Below are 19663 nucleotides of genomic sequence, written 5' to 3' on the forward strand. Positions count from 1 at the left end.
AATACCAAATCAGACAGTTCCTTTGTATAAAACTTATCAGAGTCTTTAATTTACCAATGTATAGTCTGGTTCTAGATGGATTCTGTTTTCTCTGGTTGGGTTTTCCACAAGATTAGAACCTGTTTGTTTTGTTTTGTTGTTAATTAATTAAATGGGACTACCCTATGTGTATTCTTTTTCCATACCGTTGGCATTTAGTCTAGGCTCCGCCCCGCTGTTACCTGGCAACAGCCAGGTGTGCCTGACTCACTATAAAAGGAGCTGCTGGACCCCTCCTTGCTCTCTTGCTCTCTTGCTCTCTTACCCTCTTCCTCCCCATTCCCTTTCCCCTTCTCTCCATGGCTGGCCTCTACTCCTCTTGTCTCTCTCTGCCTTTTTTCTAACTCCCCTCCCTATTCCCGGAATAAACTCTATTCTAGACTACACTATCCTGTGGCTGGTACCTCAGAGGGGGAAGGGATGCCTCAGCATGGGCCCACAGAGGCATCCCCTTGCCCTACACCTTACCACACCTCCGCCAAACATATCTCTGGTCTCTTTCTTTTTATAAACCACAACACATACCACTAAAATATTTGACAGATTTGAGGCAGCCTTCAGTAGTAATAGATTGACATGTCATAGTGACTTTCACAAAGCATCTTTTCTCTTCAATCTACAGGACATTTTTGACAAGATGAGGAGAAAAAAATCAATTCTCTTTTGAGGAATCAATGTATTAATACCCAAGTTATTGCCGCCAATTGGAAACCCATTGTCATCTTATTTCTGTAAGTACGCTTTTGAAATTATTATTTTACTCAACTTTTATTAAACTGCTACCACTTGGTCTTATTAAAAAGTCTGAAAACATCTTTATTATCAGCTGTGTCACAAGGGTCAGGTCATTTCTAAGAAATGTCACCAAAATGAAAAGAAAAGACAGGAATCTTCTACTACATACCAAGACTATGAGTCAGTCAGCTATGAGGTACCATGAGCTTAACGAGGCAGAGTAGAAATGAAACAAAGGGCAGGCAGACTACAGACAGGAACTTTCAGCTGGAAAGAAACAGTCCTCGGTTGAAAGTTTTAAACTTTTATTTGGCAGGGCGAAGTTATGCATGTGAGAGGGGAGCCGGATCTGTTACTGTTAGCAAGGCATAGGTTTGAAGGTAAGGTCTTGAATGGCTAAAGAAACAAAGAAGCTGGGGAAAATGCAATAAAATAAATGGAGATCAGAGACTACATTCAGGTGGGAAAATGAAAAAAAGTAAAAACAACCTAGAAGTTCTGAAGACCTATAAATATTCTCTATCTGGAGAACATGTCTCAGGCATACATAACGTTATGGCCTTGAAGGCTGCTGTGCCATACCCAATAATCCTTATGTGACCTAGTAAATGTGCCCAAAGAGAGCATTTGAAGCTACACAGAAAATACTGAAGCCCAGACATATGTCAATGCCAGTCCCCAGCAGGCCAGCCCGAAGGCAAAATATTCTGGAACACCTGGCTGGCCAGCAGAGATTCTTTGACGGCAGCAGCTTGGGACCCAACAGGCATATATTCCAACCTCTCTGGTAGTTTCACACAGTAAAGAAGTCATCAAATACTATTGGCTTCATTTTTTGAAGCATTGGTTTTGATCCACCTAAAAGGAAATGTTTGAGGGGAGAGATGGATGAGAGGAGTGAGTGGGGATAATGTGTTTCACAGCTTAACATCAAATGTCACTGGAAAAATAGCCAGAAAGCAATTCAGAGTAAAAGTATGTGCCTTCTGGCTAAGTCGGCAGTACCTTTTTTATTGCAAAATGGAAATAAACAGTCCAGCTCATTTATACCATAAAAGGGCAATCCACAAATAACCCAAATCCCAAAATAAAGGCATTGCCCAACATACTAAGACATGATTCAGAAAGGTCTTGACTCCAGAGTTTCCTCAGTGGCCATGACAATGGATGCTCAGGGGTTCTGATTAAGTAAAAAGTTGCAATTAATCCGGAGCCAACACCAGAGAAGAACATTTACAGCCAACGCACCCTTCTTCCTGAGCATTGTTTATTTGGCCATTGTCCTCCAATTCTCAGAGTGCTTAGATACTAAAATCCACATCCAGACCTGATGCCTTGACAAAACATATATACAAACATATGTACATATATACATACATTCATAATAACAACATTCAAACCAAAATTAAGAGAAAAGTACCTCTGTAAACATGTTCTATTCAATGCACAATAGTTTACCAAAGGGAAAAATAAATCCAAGTGAGCAACGCTTACAATAAGCACATGCTGAGTTGGCAGAGGAAAGGAAGAAATGATAATGGTTTCTATCTATCCACTGATTCACTAGTGCATTGAGCACCTACTAACACTAGGCACTACAGATAAAGAAGGGGAGAAAATGGCCACCTAGAACTAGAAAGAATGCAACAGATTCATCACTTAGACTCCCATGTGAAAACTGAGGTATTTGCATTAATACATTTAATTTTTTAAAGCCTTGATATCAGAGGTGTCTCAGCCATTTTGTACCACTTAATCCTAAAATGTAGATGAAGAACTCAACCATAGGAAAACGCAAAGTCAGAAAGGTTGTGTTTGGTTAAAGCCTTCTCCTAGAAAAGGTGGGAGTAAGGATTGTTTGTTAGATGACTATTTACACCACTGAATAAAGTAAAGGCAATTAACCAGAAGTGTTTCCATGGTTATCTAGCCTCCAAACATCTATATCCCTATATTCCACATCCCACATGTAGTCTCTCTTTAAAATAAACCAAAGTGAGCAGAAAATGCCATCGCCCACTGGAAGCAAGCGTTCAAACCTTGAGCCAGTGGGGGACTTTTCAAATTCAAAGTATAAGAAGTATGCATGCTTCATAGGTACAACTACAGCTATTAAAATATCAGAAAAGGTGTAAATATGTGGGTCCCACTGGATAAGAATCGACTGTGCTCAGATATTCTTCTGGCATGAGTCTCCATGGGTGATGAAGATAGCTCGATAATGCTACTCTCATGAGAAGGAAATAATCATAGATAGCAAAGGAGCCAGGGAACTGACCTTCCTACAAGTTCTTCACAGAACACTAAACTGAGCCACAGGATGGAGAGAGGCTATGGCCTCAGATCATGTGCTCAGGGAAGGCCTGTTGAACTGAGAAATGAGACTCCCAGGAGAGGGAGATCTAAGGCACAGGATTTTAGCCAGGTAGAGAGTAGCATTAAGGGCAGAGGCTCTGGTTGGGAGGACATAGGTTATGCAGAAAGGAAGCTGTCCTGGCCAGAGGAGATCAGGAACCACCTGGAGTTAAAAACAAAACAAAGGGATGGAGAACAAGATTGGATTTTAGATCTAATCACTAAGAGAATCCAGTGAAAGATTTTAGTTAAGAAACTAAAGTCATCTCATTTCAATAAACAGTTTTTAAAACAGTTCCCAGAGCCTCAACTACAGAAAAGACTGTTCTTTAAGGCAGCTGGCTGCACATTGAATGAATGGAAATGAAGTGTCTGATTAGCGTGTCAAAGCAAGGTGTGCCTTTCACAGGTGCTTCTCTGGGTGTAATGACTTGCAACTTCCTCTTAGATCCTGAGAACGAAAGATCTTGAGCAACTTTGAAGTGAGAGGGTGAGGGTGGCCAACCTCCAAGCTTAGGCTGGCATCTGTCACAGTTACCATTATAGATGCAAATTTATTAGACAGGCTTAAGACACAGCAGGAGTATTAGAGCATCCTCCATGTTGTCTCCTGGGAAACAGACTCAGGGAGCCAACCTTTTCCTCTATTTCTAATTGCCACCCTCAATGGCTAGGGATTTCTGATGGGACTGTTCAAATATATCCTCTGTGTATTGAGAACAAAAATATCAGACTTTAGGCTATTTTTTTTGAAGCATGAAACTACATTGTGTGTAATAATCAATCATCTTATTTATTCAGTTCATCATTGAGAACCATTAAACAATTTCCCATGTCTTGGATTATATGTTCACCCATATCTTCCATTTACTAGCAGTGGGCACATGTTGCTTTTATGTGTTTAGTTTGTGTAAAGGTGTGTTTTGTCTCCATGTAAGCCTATGAAACACAGGCATGCAGGCCATAAGAGGGTGTCTGGTTTCTTGGAACTGAGGTTACAGGTTCTTGTGAACCACGCGATCCTCTGGAAGAGCAGCCAGAGCTCTTAACCAATGAGCCCTCTTTCAAGCCCCAGGCACATGTTTTAGGCACTTTTAATATTACTGATTTAGACATCTTGCATTCCTTCCTACAACGCTCTTTGTGAGTACCATCTCATTAGTCCTGAGAGGGCCATCAACACTCTCCACATGCTCTGTCAATAAGGAAGCAGATTCACTGAGCCAAGATGGCGTGCAGCTAGTTAAGGGCAGACCATGGATGAGTCCCTGATTTCACTTGAACTGAGTGGAGGATATTTTGTCCCAGCCACCTTAAACCAATACACCAGTCAATAACAAATAAGCAACCCAACATCAACAGATTGTTGGCTTCTGCAATTCTATACAGGCATTTGGGCCACTGCTGTGCTAGGAGCTGTTTGTAGTACTTTGTGAGGTTGTAGCCCCTTGATATCTGAGTTCTGTTTTCCAGCTGCACTCACAAACAGTGGAACAGTCCTGGAGACTCTCCATCCAGAACTGTGGCCTCTTTGCAGCATTTTTGTGGTCGCCTTGAACTCCCATCAGTCTCTGAATGGGCCCAAGTATCTATTTTTAAAATATTAAAATGGATATTTCAACTTAGAAATAACTCATGAATTGGGTTGTTTTAATTAATGTTATGTTCTGCATGATCCAAATAATTAACGTCTATGGTATTAGCCCACCTAACTATCTGGATCCAGGACAAAAATCTTCATTTTTTTCATGTACAACAGAAAGTCTTATCCATCATTCCCAAATCATCTTCAATTATTTATTTATATTAATTAAAATTTTCAAATTGTGTGTATTTATGGTACACAATGTTTTAAAATATGTATATATTAAAATGCTACATAAAACTGATTAATATTACTTCACATGGTTACTTTTTTGTTAAGAGCATTTAAATTCTATTTTTAGTGATTTTTTTCTAACCATAGATTATTCAATAAATTTCTTGCTCTGATCCTCTCAACTGAAACGTTATAACCCTTGATCATCTTTTTATATTTCTCAGTAAACTTCAGCCTTGGTGATCACCATTCTGATCCCTGTGTCTATGAGTCTAGCTTTTTGGTTTCCATGTAAAAGTGAGATCATGCAGGGTGTTTACTTTTTCCTGGCTTGTTTCATTTACCATAATGTCCTCTTACTTATAATAGGTTAGTCCTATTGTAAATAAGACTCTTTTTCTTTTAAAGTCTGACTAGCTTTCTATAACATTATACGTAGATACCACATTTTCTTTATTTCTTCGCCCACTGGTGGACACATGGCAACAATGAACAGAGTGGTTCAAATGTCCCATGTGCCGAGTTTATTTCCTTGGTTCATGTCCTAGTTAGCATGAGCTGTAATTTTGAAAATCCTAGAGTTGTCTGAAAGGAAAGTCCCAACTAAGGAGTATCTACACCACACTGGCCTATGTGAATGTTTGTGGCAAATCATCTTAATTATGAACTTATGCAGGATGACCAAGCCCACTCTCCCTAGGCCGATGGTCCTGGGATGCATAAGAAACCTAGACAAGCATGAGCCTGGGAAGAAGCAAGAAAGGAAACTATAAAATAGAGTTCCTCCAAGACCTCTGCTCCAGTTGCTACCTCCAGGTTCCTGCCTTGACTTCCTACCTTGTGTTATAGACTGTGACCTAGAAGTGAAAGCCAAATGAACCAATTCTTTACCAATTTGTTTTCCATCAGAGTGTTTTACTACAGAAACAAAATGAAACTAGTACATAATGTATAATGCTTAGGAGGTCTCAAGGGTAACACGATAATCTAATTTTCAAGTTTTCAAGGCTCCTCCTCTGACATACAATCTATCAAGAGTGCACAATGATTCTTTTTTCTTGACATTGTTGCTACACACACATCATTTATCTTTTTGATAAGAACCATTGTAACAGGTATAATGTGCTATCTTGTTGTGGTTTTCATTTGCATTTCCCTGATGACTAATGGTGTTAAATAATCATGTATCCTTTGGCCCTGTGTCTTCTCCATTTTTACATCATCGCTTGCTTTTTGCTACCATTTGGGTTCTTGATATGTTTTTCAATATTAAATCCTTTCCAATTGTCTAGTTTGCAAGTATTTTCTCTCATTGTCTGGTTGTTTCTTCACTTCGTTAGTGGCATCCTTCACTGTACAGCTTTTTAATGCCACTTTATATGATATCATTTCCACATTTGTTGTTAAGAGATTGAGGCCCTGTTCCATTCTACACATGATCATGATCACAGTTCACTCAGAACCATTACAGAAGTGGTCCTTGCTTCTATCACATGTTCTTGGCATCTTATTATCAAAAGATGCTTCATCATAAAGATATATGTTAAGTTCTTGCTGTCCATTTTATTTCATCCATCAATACCAGGGCCTTGCTGTTTTGATCACTACAAATATACAGCACATTTTGAAATCAGGTAATATGGTATCTTTGTCTTTGTTCTTTTTGTTCCATATTGCTTTGGTATTCAGTGTCATCTGTGGTTCCACACAAATTTTAGGAGGTTTTTTGTTTTTTCTATGTCCATGAAAAATGTCATTGGAATACTGATAAGGAATATAGTGATGTATATTAAACCCATATATATATGAAATATATAATAAACCCATATGTTATATATATATAATCTGTTCAGTTTCTTTCATTAATGCTTTATAGTTTTTGATATTAGTCTTTTACTCCTTTGCCTAACTTTAGCCATAGGATTTCATTTATTTTGTAATTATTATAAATGGGTTTGTGTTCTAGACCTTTTCTGAAATTTTGTTCTTTCCTTGTGATCTGAAGCTGATACTTTAGTGAAGTAATTTATAATTAGGAACTTGATTGAATTCATTGACAACTTCAATATATTTTTCTAGGAAGTCAGTACAATACGACGACAGAAAAAGCAAGCTACCAACATTGAAGAAGCATGAGAAAAAGAGGCCAATAGAGATCATTCTGATATTAGATTGATGTGACTGCATGTGGTTTTCTTTACCATATTCAGTCATTTGATTTAATGAACTAATAAAGTCTGCACTTTTACCTGGCACTATAGATCAAAAGTTGGGTCTTGCACATTCTAGGCAACTGTTTTATCCCTTGAGCTAAAACTCTAGCCCCTAGATGTCTCTTCTTTCCCTCTCTTGACTAATTGTAATGACTACAACTTCTAGGCCTAGAAACAGCAAGAGTGGGCATGCTTGTTTTTGTTCCTGGTTTTAAAAAGAAATCTTTCAAAATGTCTACCATTGACTTGGATGTTAGCCCTAGGCTTGTACTATGTAGGCTTTTTCATTGCTAATTTGCTGAGGCTTTTTAATCTTAAGATGAAAGAATGTTGAACTTTGTCCAATGTTTTCTCTGTAGTTTCTGATATAACCAGAAGTTTTGGTCCTTATTTCTGCTGATGCAGCACCCAGTGCTCACTGATTTGCATGGGTTTAATCCTCCCCTCTCCCAGTTTGATTGCTGGATTTTTTTGTCTGTTTATTTACTTTGTTTTGTTTAGTTTTGTGAGAATTTTTGTATCTATGTTCAGTGGCAATATCACCCTGTAGCTTTCTTTTATTATTGGTTTCTGGTCAGGTTTTGATATCAAGGTAATGCTGGCTTCATATAATGCGTTAAGATATATCTCCCGCTCTTCAGTCTTCTGGAAGAGTTTTGGAACAATTGGTGTTCTTGACAATTGATGATATTGAGCAGTGATGCCAGCAGGTTGTGGGCTATTCTCATTGGAGTGTTTCATCTGTAAGATACTATTCATTGAGTTACAAAAGAACCACTCAATGTGGTACCTAAACATTAGCACTAAATTACTGTGCAGGGATTCTCCTTAAACCCTCTGAGTGTGCGTCAATGATGTTCAAACATATTAGGGATACTCTTAAATTAGGGAGGTAGTGAATAGAATCGAAGTGATCTTGACAGAATATGCAAAACAGAGGAACAGTGAGGATTCAATCTGATCTTATATATGGGTTTCAACTCTTCAAGAATCATTTAATTTGTGAGCCCCAGAAACTACCCATGGTGTTGCTTAGAATCCTGAGCGTCCTTTGTCACCCCACGTGGATCTTCTCAGAAATCCTCTCAGGGAGTTCATCTGTGATGAGGAAAAGGGTTTGCAAGATCTTCCATATCATTCTACTTTCCACAAAACCTTGATGGATTCTCAAGATGCCTGAGTGTTGACCATGGTTATATTTAAGCTGTGTTTCACTCTCAGGTAGGAGAAAGAATTCCTGAAACTAGTCTCAGCACATTCCTGACACAGACAGCTAAAAAAAAAAAAGTGTGCAAAATCTTATTTTCAAAATGTAGAATTAGTCTTAAAATATGAACTCTTATAAAAAGAATATATTATTTGAAAGCAAAATATACTGTATATACCTAATATGAGATATAATAAAAGATAAAGTTAGAAAACTGGGGTTCAGATATAAATTCTGTCATTTTCCATTGAAATCAATTTGGACAGTTTATATATCCTGACTCTCAAGTTCTTCATTTGAAAAATACAATGTAAAAATTTAAAACTGTATCTTCACAGAGATTTTATAAGAATTAAAGAGAAAATGAGATTAGTGCCTTAAACTAGCCAAGTCCATATTGCTAAATCTATCAAATAACTATAAGTCTTAATCTCACCCCATCTATTAGTCACTTTCCACACCACTGCCCCCTCCCTCATTCTTCAAATACTTTCTTTACTTGAACTCTTGAATACCACATTCATTGGATTTTTGCATTCCTATTTTAAGTAGAATGTCTTGGTTTTATTTGTTGCTTCCTCTACATCTTTGTAGCATCTTAACATCTGAGTGTTCTCTGGAAGAAAAGAAGCCCAGCATAATAAATTCAAAGCCAAATTTCTCAAGCATACAAAATGGAGAGGGTCGAGGTTGGCCTGCAGATAGAAGAGCTATCTGTCACTTGAGAAAATGACATGCTATTCGTGGATCGTTGCATGTGATGCTCTGAGAGTAGATGGTATAGAATGTGATCGTATAGAAGGGGTTGTCTAGAAGGATACCCACTTCAGTCTGGATGTACCAATGTGTGTCTGTGTACACATCAAGGGATTTGACCTAAGGCAATGAATAAGAGAATGAAGAAAAATCAAACATTCAAACACGCAGAAATATCTGTGAATCAGGCAGATGGACCGGGCACTTTGCTGGAGAAACCACAGCACCCAGGATGCCTGATGTGGTTACACAGACTTGAACAACGAGACTGGGTAATCACATACAGCTAAACAAGACTCTTAATATCCACACATGGGCCACAAGGGAATGCTTGGCCATTACCCTCTGGGTCTGAGGCTAGGATCTCCCATGGTCATGTCAGCAATAACAATATGCATTCACTAAGGACCTTACACACTCAGAGCCTTCTATACATCAACAATGTTATATCTGACACAAATCCACTTAAGGAAGATTTTAATATTGTCAAAATCCAGCCTGGAACCAGCGATTTAATATCAAAGATATATGTTAACCAAAACATTTATGTCAGTTTTGTTTGTTTGATGAATTTGGAGTTAGGGTAGGCTCAGAGACAAAGGGGTCAAGCAACTTAATTTGAGCACCTAAATTTAAGTCTCAAGGGTGTAGGGCAGAAAAAGAAGGATATACCTAATATGTGCTAGATAACAGACACAGTGAAGGTCAATGACCAGTTTAAATCTTTGGGTCCTAACTGAGGTATATTGATTCCTCAAAGTGATGTACTTTTGCTAAGTAGCTTCATAGGCATTAGTAGCCTTGAAGGCCATTAAAGATAGACTTCTTTTTCTCGTTGAGTTTGGACACTACTTTTTCCTGTTTTCCTGGTAAAACTAAAAAGAAAAATAGCACAACCATTTCTAGCATTTCTTTAGTCAGCCTGTCAAATGAAAGGAATACCTTCAACCTTCTGGTCTGCTTTGAAGATTAAAACATTATATATTTTGGTCTCTTCCCATAAAAGTTAATCCATTTGGGCCTGTAAATCACCTGGTTTCTTCCTTCTTTCTTTTCCTCTTCCAGATACTGACCAAAACCTAAGCATTCTTTGACACTTTGTGCTCTCTCACCTTTGCCTCCCCTTCTGCCATACTTGCCAACCTCCATTACTGAACATGTTTGCTTTCTTGGACCATGACTCAAAGGGCATGGCTTTCTATACCACATCTCCCCTTTCTTGACTGCTTCTGAGAGTACAGCCTGCCTACCTTTTCCTCCTCTAAATTTCCCTCTTTCTCTTTTGAGAGAACCCCAATTTCTCTGGTAATATTTTTACCTCATCTTCCAAGAATTCAGCTCTATTAAGTACTAAAACTTCTGTGTAGAATTATCTCGATTTGTAAATTCTGGTATACTTGGAATCCAAGAGAATACTAAATCCAAAGGTTGTAACAGATACTCATCACACACTTACTTTATCCCAAGCATTTGTGTATAAGATTCACACTGGTAATACCATTATAGGGCCATTGTTATGGGCTAATTTTACAAGTAAAAAAAAAAAACAAAAAAACAAAAAAAACAAAAACAAAAACAAAAGAGAGCTTCCAAAGATGGTTGAGTCAACCAAGTGTGGCTATCAAGCAAAGAGACAAATGATCAGGGCAGCCTGAGCCCTTAGCCTCCTGTGCCTGGGCCCAGTGCTCTAGACTCCACCTACCTGCGGGCTGAGGCACAGCTGCAATGCGATCCCTGACAGCTGTGATGATTTGTGTCCCTCATTCAAATATGTATGAACACTGAGAAGGAACAAACACATCATTATGTTAAGTGCATGTCTGCTAAGATGCAATGATTCACCATTTTAGTAGTTTCATTGCCACAAATCATACATTATATAACTATTCTAAGCTGATCAACCCCAAACCTATTACTGTCAGAAAGTTCTTGTGTTTCCTCAGTAAAACACATTTTCCTCATTCACTCAGAGGTTGGATTTAACATCTGTACTTATTGGGGAAAAAGAAAGAAGACAAACAAAACAAAACAAAACAAAACAAAACAAAACAAAATAAAACACCTCTGCAAACTGCCCTTAAATCTCTTAAGAATATAGCCACACAAAAGAGCAGCCCTACAAAGAGGTTCAGGACAGTGCTGGAAAACCACTGACCATGTCTTAGTTAGGGTTTCTACTTTTGTGACAAAACACCACGACAAAAAACAAGTTGGAGAGGAAAGGGTTTGTTTAGCTTACACTTCCATATTGTTGTTCATCATTGAAGGAAGTTGGGACAGAAATTCAAACAGGGCAGGAACCTGGAGGCCAGAACTGATGCAGAGGCCATGGAGTAGTGCTGCTTCCTAGGTTATTCTGCATGGCTTGTTCAGCCTGCTTTCTGATTTAACCCCGGGCCACCAGCCCAGGGGTGGTACCACCTACAGTGAGCTGGACCCTCCCGCATCAATTATCAATCAAGAAAATGCACTAAAGGCCAATCTGATGGAAATACTTTGTCTGTTGACTTTCCCTTTTCCAAAATGACTTTAGCTTGTGTTTATGTTTGCCTCAAGAGAATGTATTTCATCAACAAGAGGATCAGTATTTCTGTCCGCTTCTATTGAAAACTGAAGGGAGGGACAGTGAGCCAGGATTCTTCTTACTCTCCTTCCCACACACTTGCACACCCTCCAGGTTTTCAGTAACCATACTCCAGGATCCCCAGAACTGTAGCAACAATCAATCTGGAATCAAATGGCATGTACAAAGTTCTTCAATCACACGCACTAGCCCACCATGCTGATCACTGTGAGACCAGACCCACTGCTGGGCAGTAGGGGGCACTATGCTCTCAACCCTGTAACCCTGCCAGTAACTATACCCACTGGAAAGAGGAAGTATCAATTGTTCAGTCCTTGGAGTCTTCTTTTCTTCATATAGTCTGGCCTAGTCCACATCTATTGCTGCAACTGCTTCCCCGCTAGGTTTCGTTTTACTTACGTAAACCAAAGCTTTTTAAAAGCCAGCACCCATTATTGAAACTGAGGTAGACTGCTCAGCAAATTCAATATTATTTTAAAACAATAGTATCCAAAACCAGAACTTAGGGAGAAATTCCAGATCTACAGTTTTAATTGGTCAAAAAACCTATCATCCCATGTTATTGCATTAACTCTTCTTGGAAGACAAGAACAAACATCCATTCACACCAGACAGAACATGAACAACAGACCAAACTGGCCATTCCACAAAGTCCAACTTGGTGAGCCAATGATTTCACTGGGCTTACTGATGGAGCATGAGTTATGGGTTACTTACCAAATCATGGGTAATCCTTTACCAACAGCTACATTACCATGAAGTCCCACCCCATCATAGATATGGCAACTAGGCCAAGGTAATCTCTATTTCAAACTAGAGGTGGGATAATTAATTATGTTATGCCAAAAGGAGACAAGTCAGATGCCTTAGCTCTTGATCCATTCCTACACACTCAAGCCAGGAGCAAAGCCCTGAACAAGAGAGCCCACATGAGGGTCTGGGTGACACTAAAATCCATCAGATCATTGCTATCAAGTCTCTTTGTCCTGGGTCTAGGTTGTACTTGCTAAGATGAAGGAAAGTGTTCTTATCAAATGCTAAAAGACTTGTACAGACCGATGGCAACCTAATAACTATATAGTGGCAGCCACTTCATTCTTCTCCTGTTGATGCCAGTCTCCCATAGCTCTTAGAATTGATTTAAATTATGTACATATTTACCATATTCAGGTATTACTAAGACAGTGTTCTTCAAAGGCTTCATTATGACAAGAAGAACTAAAGTTAAGAAAACACTTGGACTTTCCCCTAAGTACATAAAGACATAGACATATTCTCAATGGAAAACTCATCAGTAGACTCTATTTCCTATCAAGAAATTCCAGTTATGGAAACAAAGTTATCTTAGTTTTACTGTTGGGATAACCCTACGGGAAGATCAACAAAGCACCACCGGGGGACCTAACCCAGTCCATGCCGAATTCTTATACTTCCAGAGTGCCACAGATGATTTTTATGTTATTAACCATTTGTTAAAATAATGAATTGTTGAGATGAGACTCTATCTACCCTTTTCTAAGTTACTTTACACTGTGTACTGAATAAGTCAATATACACTTGTGCCTTGCCATGAGAAACTCCATTTTACAAGTGTCATCTGACTCCATTTGTAAGATGAAGGCTGACTCTGTGCCTGGGTGGTCGTATGAGGTGCATCATATGTCCAACTCCATCCATGCAGCAAAGACTGACCAATGACTTTTCCTGAGAGGAGAAAGGGTGCCACCCTATATATTTGTCAGGGTGACTTGGGTCTGTACACATGGGTATATAAAAACGCACCGGGAAAAGCAGGCCCAAGAACAGGTTAGACAGAGCAGACCTAAGAAAGGATGGAGGCTCCTCATGTGAACCCCACAAAGAGGAAGATGCAAGTCACTGTGCTGGTGATGACTCTACTGACCTGTCACATGGTCCAAGGACCCATGGGTAGAGAACTCTTAACTCTTCCAGAAACTTCAGCTCTGCTCAGCCCTTGCCATTGACACTTCTGACTAGTCCCCATATGCTCATCATCTGGTTTATTGGTCTGAACATGCCGCCCATCCATCTCCCTGTTCAGTTGTGTGGGTGCACTTCTGCTCTTCCCTTCATTTCACTCCTACAGCCCAATTCTGTCCTTGCAGCCTAACTCTGAAACCAGCAGCCAACAGTTGCATCAGCTACCCTAGCTCCTTCTGGGACCAGATCAGATTCCTTATCTTATTAATACAGACTCTATTTGCATTTCTATCGGCCTCCCTATTCTTCAGGACCTTTAAAACCTCTTAAACTCTGTCATGGACTTTTAATCCTTTATAGTCATTCTGAAACCTATACAAATACTTATGTAGACACAGAATTACTGTGTAATGTGTAATGTATAATCTGAAAGTTAATATTAGTAATCAAGATTGGAATTAAAAGAACCCATTGTTTGCCTCAGCCTGGGTTATTGAGCAAAGTGGAAGTATCTAGTGTGTCTTTCAACTACTGTCTTTAAAACCATTATACCTTGTGTATTAATTATTATTCAATAAATTATGGCCTTGTGGAAAGACACAAAGGTGCTTGTCTAAATAAATAAATAAATAAAATAAATGTGTGGTACTTCTCTATGTTTCTGATATAACATGATGATATGGATATATTACAGAAACAGTACTGAAATTCTAAAGGGCTCACATATATATTATCTGGCACTGTCAACTGTTCCAACCCCTAAACTATAAAATATACAATAAATAATATCACTGATGAAGTTGCATTGAAAGAGTTCTCCATTACTTCTGTCAGTTCAATGCCACAGAGTCCTTACTGGGAATAAGATGGATAAATTTGATCATCTGTATTAGTTACTTTTCTGATGCTGTGATAATATACCATGAGCAAAAATGCAAGGTACGAAAGAAGGAGTTTATTTGGACATACAGTTCCAGAAGGAAATGAATCAATCCATCGTGGTGGGCAGCAAGTAGCAGGCATGGTAGTCAGAGCAGGAAGATGAAATCCCACATCTTGAACCACAAGCACAAGAAGAAAGCAAATTACAAGTAGGCACAGCTTCAAGTGCTCAAAGCCCACCTTCAGGGATGCACTTGCTCCAGCAAGACCACCCCTCCTAAAATTATCAAAAGCAGCACCACCTAGGGACCACATATTCCAATATCAGAGCTGATGGGAGATGTTTCCCATTCAAACCAACACACTATCCATGGATATTTTATTTCCTGAACCTCTGTTTATTAAGAATTGGTCAATCAATGTCCATATGAATTATTTTGTGTTTAAGCTGGCCAGTGATTGAGAATCCCAACACCTTCATCTGTTTCCAACATCTGCCCTACTCAAACTCCTTAACCCATCTGTTATTCAACACCAACGCTACTGGGCCCCTGCTCTGCACTCTGTTGCAGCATCTGGTACTTCACACCACTGTACTGTCTGGTCTCTCGACTTAGATTTCAACTTAGGTTTTCAAATCGTCTTTCAAGGACACTGATTTAGGATAATCTGGGAATGGTTTCTGTGAGTCTAAGATGTTCTGACATGAGAGTGTTTCTACCATACAAAGGAGCTGGCAAGTGTCCATACTTGTATGAAGTTAGGCATCCTGTTGGAGAAATGGACACTAAACATGTGGTGGCAAAATGCTAGGAGCATGGCCAGACTGACTCAGTCAGAACAAACACTTCTTCACAGTGAGTTTGTGCTTCGTTCCAGTTTGACTAATTCATTTGACAGGAGACATGGGTTTACTTTTTAGCCTGAAATGGAAAAGGATTATATTAAGTTGAGGAATGTCTTCAGGGACACTGGGATTCCAAGGTTACATTCTTACTCAGGACTGATCTACATCTGTGACAAGGTTTCTCAGGGTTTTATCCCAGCTCAGTTACTAAAGTATTACCTTTGGATACTTTGTAAAGATTCTGAATTCTGGTACCACTATGTAAGGAATAAGAATTCCTTAGAGTAGAATCCTATACTTATTCCTATGAATACCATACTTTCAGAAGTTCTGACTTTAAAAGTCAATTTTGACTCTTAAGGGTTTTAGAAATTATTTGCAAAAACATGTGATAACTCAAAGACAATAAGATGGTATTAGTCATCATCAAAGTGTTAAAGTAGTCCCCAGAGTAAAACTAAGAATCACTTGAAGAGAAAGAGGATTCATTCCAGACACAGAGCTAAACTTCTTGAAGACCCATTTTCTACATGGCTGTTAAGCCTGCCTTCCCTGGGAAGCTGTTCTTCCTCCTTGTCTTTGGAGTGCAAACCTCTGTGAAGATATAGGCACATCAGGCCCCTCACCATTTCTGTTTCGCCTAGAGAAGCACATAGAGTAACTGCTCTCCTAACAGAGCTCATCTGGGTGCAGCTGAATGCCCTGCTCTGTGATCCACAGTCATTTGCAATCCATGGACAATTATCCATGATTGGGGACATTGGGAGGCCCCATGGATCATAGCTGGCCCATCAGCTTCATCAGCTGGGAAGCCCAGCTAGGTGAGGATAGTGTTGGTTGCTTGGTCTCATCTTTACTTGGGCCACTCACTTCACCTCTGTGATCTTCAGCCAAACAAGACTGTTCTCAGCCATGTGACTTTACTTACCTATGGAAGTTAGGCTATTAGAGTCAAGAGGGAGATTTCGGGTTGCTATCTTAACCCCTTATCAAGAAAGGCAGCGAGGTTTAGAGACTTTAAGAGACATGTGTAAATTTCTTAGCTTGATTTTAAAAAATGTAAATTATCTTATTTGTCTTATCTATCACTTACATTATCTTGTTTGCCCCTTGGAGTTTCCCAGGGTGACATATGCTGGCAGATCTAGAAGGTCATTGGCTCTTGTCCAATACTCCTTGTACTTCATCAATAGACTCAGTAAAAAAGAACAAGGTATGGAATTTGGCAAGATTGCTCAGTGGGTATAAGTGAGTACATATGTTCTAATCACCAGCTGGGTGTGGCTGAGGGCCTTGCAGGATGGAGACAGGGAGGTCCAGAGAACTTGCTGACCATCTTAGCCTCCAATTCAGCAAGAGACCATGTCTCAAGGAAGACATCTAGTAGCCTCCTCTGGTTTCCATATGCATACATATGAACACAAATACCCACCCACCCACTCACATGCATGCATCAAACACACACACATATGCACACACACAAATGCAAACATGAATATAAATGTAATGAGTTATTATAACTGTAGTCTATGCCAGGTTAGCCTTCAGAAGAACTGACTAACAAGTAGCCATTTCCTTGTGGAAAGGGTGAGATCCTAGGCAAGTTTCCTGATGATAATCAATTCAGTCTTTCATTCATGGCATCTCCAAAGAATTATCTAGCCTTTAAAAACTCAGCTTCTCATAACCAGGTTTTCTATCTATAAATATCACCTCAACCTTTTATGACATTTGCTTAAGGAAATACCAGACTTCCTTCCTACACTGCATGAACTTAGACTGTTCAGAACATTGAGGGATCACTGAGGCTAAGGAAGTATATGAAAAAAAAAAGCTTTGTAAACAAACAAAATTTAATTGTACACACTCAGCAAAAACTTAGTGATTAACAAGATGGTAAATCAATAGTGTTGATTGAACTCAAAGAAGCCATCCATTAAAGCCAGCCAAGGTAGGAAAGGACAGAAACCCTGTGGCTAAATTCTTGGCAAATTTCGAGTCTATCGAAATAGGACATCCATTCATTACTCACTCAAGAAGCACTGACTATATCTCTGCAACTGTGTCTTTCCATAAGCGTTTCCTGATGGTTGGCTAGGAGACAGAAAGGGAGACAGCACAGAAAATATTACTAATATCAGTATATAATTATATCATAAATATTTAACAAAATAAAGTAATAATATAAGTTCTAATAAATGCTCAGATAGAAGATACATGATGTATCAATAGAAAACATAATTATGAAAATCAAGCTGAGTTGAAAAGGCTCACTACATACATTCTCCACTAATAGCATTGAAATTTTGTCAAGTCAAATCTATCCATGCTATTTTAAAAATGGTGAACAGAACCCCTTCCCTTTCTCTTCTTTTCTCTCCAACTACTGATCGTGTTAAAATATGCTTGTTTTAAAGAGAAAATCAGAATGGACATTTGACAGATTTATATTATTTTCCTCAGAGTAGTTGAGACATTGCTGTATTAAATACATCACTACGAAAGCCCGAATTTGGTAATATATTTGTGTTGAGCCTAAGTTTTAAGGCCATAAATCCTGTGTAGAGCTCCCTTATCATCCAACCTGAATTCACCCTTGAATGTGTACTACTGAATTTATAAAGCAGCCCATTAACCACATCATAAATACTTTGTAGGAAGACTCTTGCTTCCCAAGGTGACATTGTTTCATAAACATCCTCTTAAAAGTAGCTTTACAATGTAAGTAAGGGAACTTAGCATTTCATCCATACTTCAAATACAGAAATATTGAAGATACATAAAAGTTTAGGAACTTGCCTAATCTTACATGAGCCTGTCTACAAAATCAAGCCAGAGTGCTTGGCTAGCACCCATTCTACCAAGACAGGAATACTCGCTCTCCTGACGGCAGCTGTACAACCCAAAAGTTGTGAAGTGCAGCTTCTACCTTTGCTTTATTCAGGAGAACAGTGATGTAACCCTTGTGTCTCTTCTCTTCTGTTTGAAATCTGCCTCAAATAGACCTCCAACTGCATGACTGATTCAATAGTAAGAGTTGGAAGAACAGAAACAATCAGAGAAAAGGTGACATGTTGCCTTAAACATTCTCAATTAATCTTAATTAATGCCTGTTATCAAAGAGAAAACAATTTCCTTATTTCAGAAAAGAACATAAAATAAATGGACTCCTATGAAAAAGATGTTTGTTATTTTATTTTACTTTACTTTATTTTATTTTGTTTTGTTTTATTTTATTCTGCCATAGTCCTGAAATTTTCAGGGCCTCTGGAGAACAGGGAAGTTCAGAAAGTGGGCCCAGATGCACCCTACATTCTACCTTGGAAGTCAGTGATACTAAGCAGTGCCAGAAACTGCAACTATGAGCTCACAGTTTCCCCCGTTAGAAGCTACAGTGGCCACTGAGAATACAGCTGAGAATACAGTGTTTGTTCTCCTAAGCACAGGCACAGAAATCCTGCAATCCAGACTTCAATTATGGTGGGTTTTTTTTCTTTCGGTGTCTTCTCCAACATTCCTCTAAAAATCTCTTCCTGCCAATATCCTCTGAGTACTCAATGCCCTTTTTGAGTTACCTGTGTCCTTCTGCTTGATTTCTCTATGCCTGGAAGGTCTCTCATCACGTATGGACCTGTCAAGGTTCTGGTTATAGTTAAAACTCATGTTTTATGCTTTTTAAAGTCTTCTTCCCAGAAGGATAAACCTCTATTTCTGTTAAATCCTTTTATTTTATGGTTTGTTCATTGTGTTATATTTGTTTGTTTGTTGGTTGGTTGGTTGGTTGGTTTTTTTCATTCTTGTGTCTCAGCCCACTATCCCGCCTAATATGGACTGTGATCTTTATGAAAATCATTTTCAGACCCTCAAATCCAGCAAGGAGTTTTGCCATTTTTTCCTAAGTGCAGTGAACCTAATGTTCTCTTTATTTTATGTCCAGTTTCTTCCATAACTGTTTTTGAGAAGAAATACCAATGGAATCTGCAATTGCAGATTTTAATATTTGGGTATAATAAATTTGTCATTAACCAGAGGATAATAAAATAAAAGTTAAAATAATGGTAAGTCTGAGTCCATCTGGGAATGGCCAACTCCTGCCTTATATAACCTCAGAGTGAAGCACCAGATAATCTTGGCCAACTGACTCTCATCTGGGTGAAAAGTCAGAGCTTCCCAGGCACTTTGAATGTAGAGAACGATGCTAGACTGAACTTTAGCCTGATATGAACATTAATAAATGAACATGATGTGTGACTCCTGAAAGAGAACACTATAGGCGCTGTTCTAT

At 38.8% G+C, this 19663-nt stretch overlaps 2 long non-coding RNA genes across 2 annotated transcripts in view; one reads left to right on the top strand and one right to left on the bottom strand.

Moving 5' to 3' along the window:
• Positions 1-7049, top strand: part of 4930412B13Rik (RIKEN cDNA 4930412B13 gene) — an 87209-nt gene extending 80160 nt beyond the window's left edge. The window contains exons 4-6 of the long non-coding RNA NR_040631.1: positions 662-770; positions 1091-1154; positions 7028-7049. This is a non-coding gene — a long non-coding RNA (RIKEN cDNA 4930412B13 gene). The remainder of the gene's footprint in view (positions 1-661; positions 771-1090; positions 1155-7027) is intronic.
• Positions 1-19663, bottom strand: part of Gm13986 (predicted gene 13986) — a 253912-nt gene that overhangs the window by 44797 nt on the left and 189452 nt on the right. The gene's annotated exons all lie outside the window — the stretch shown is intronic.

The sequence above is a fragment of the Mus musculus genome, chromosome 2 (assembly GCF_000001635.26).
Source record: "Mus musculus strain C57BL/6J chromosome 2, GRCm38.p6 C57BL/6J".
NCBI lineage: Eukaryota > Metazoa > Chordata > Mammalia > Rodentia > Muridae > Mus > Mus musculus.